Here is a 943-nt window from a genome sequence, read left to right on the forward strand (position 1 = left end):
ATTTTTTTTTACTCTCGTTATATCTTTCTAAGTTTCTTTTCCTTCTTGTGCCTTCAAATCTTCTAGGAGTCGTTTGCGTTCCTCTGCTTTTTTTAAATCAGATAATACTTCACTCTCTGCATCTGACATTCTATATCTTGCTTGTGCCTATATAATGTGACAATATTACATAAGATTATTATCATAACAGTATTAAACAGTAAATTTGATTTTGTTACAGCAAATATAAGTAATACGTACAAATATATCAGGTGCAGAAGCAAAGCTAAGTGATGTGCTTATTCCATTAACTAAATGTGTGCCTGAAGATAGTTGTTCAATAAAATTTAAATTTGTGCTATTTTTTATTATAGGAGCACTCGAACGTTTCCGCGTATCCCGCCATAAACCACTTAATATGAGTGGATTTCTTATTAATCCAATCTGTAAAAGTGCTGTTTCCTGAAACAAATATATTTTTATTAAAGAATTTTATTATATACAAAATTATATGACATAATTGTTCCACTATCAAACATCCTACTTACTGCTGCACTCTTATTTGCAAATGTTACTAATGCTTTGCCTTTTTTTGCAGATGACACGACGAGTGCCACTACATCTCCATACTACGAAAAAAATAGAAAATAAGAATACTTGGAAGGTATAATAGGTTATAATTTTGGAACTGAATGATTAATAATTACTTACTTTTGAAAACACATTTTATGTAAAATATCATAATTATATCCACCGTTAAATAGATCGCTCTCTTGTGTCTTCCATCTAATTTTTATATTATGAAATCTCTGGTTCTAGATTCCTTTTTATAAAATTGTTTGCACAGTTTATGTATCCGTTGTTTTTCTACGAATGCCTCCTCCTCCAGCAATCTCTCTCCATCTTTTTGAAGTTTTTGTAATTCCACCTATAAATAATTATAAATATTATATTTATATATTTT

General features: G+C 29.2%; 1 long non-coding RNA gene across 1 annotated transcript; it reads right to left on the minus strand.

Moving 5' to 3' along the window:
• Position 1: 1 nt before the first annotated feature.
• Positions 2-903, minus strand: LOC115242060. The gene is made up of 4 exons (XR_003884997.1): positions 691-903; positions 528-608; positions 241-441; positions 2-147 (listed from the first exon to the last, which is right to left on the minus strand). It is a non-coding gene; the product is annotated as an uncharacterized LOC115242060 (long non-coding RNA).
• Positions 904-943: the final 40 nt, after the last annotated feature.

Source organism: Formica exsecta, unplaced genomic scaffold (assembly GCF_003651465.1).
Source record: "Formica exsecta isolate Colony F162 unplaced genomic scaffold, ASM365146v1 scaffold5582, whole genome shotgun sequence".
Taxonomy (NCBI): domain Eukaryota; kingdom Metazoa; phylum Arthropoda; class Insecta; order Hymenoptera; family Formicidae; genus Formica; species Formica exsecta.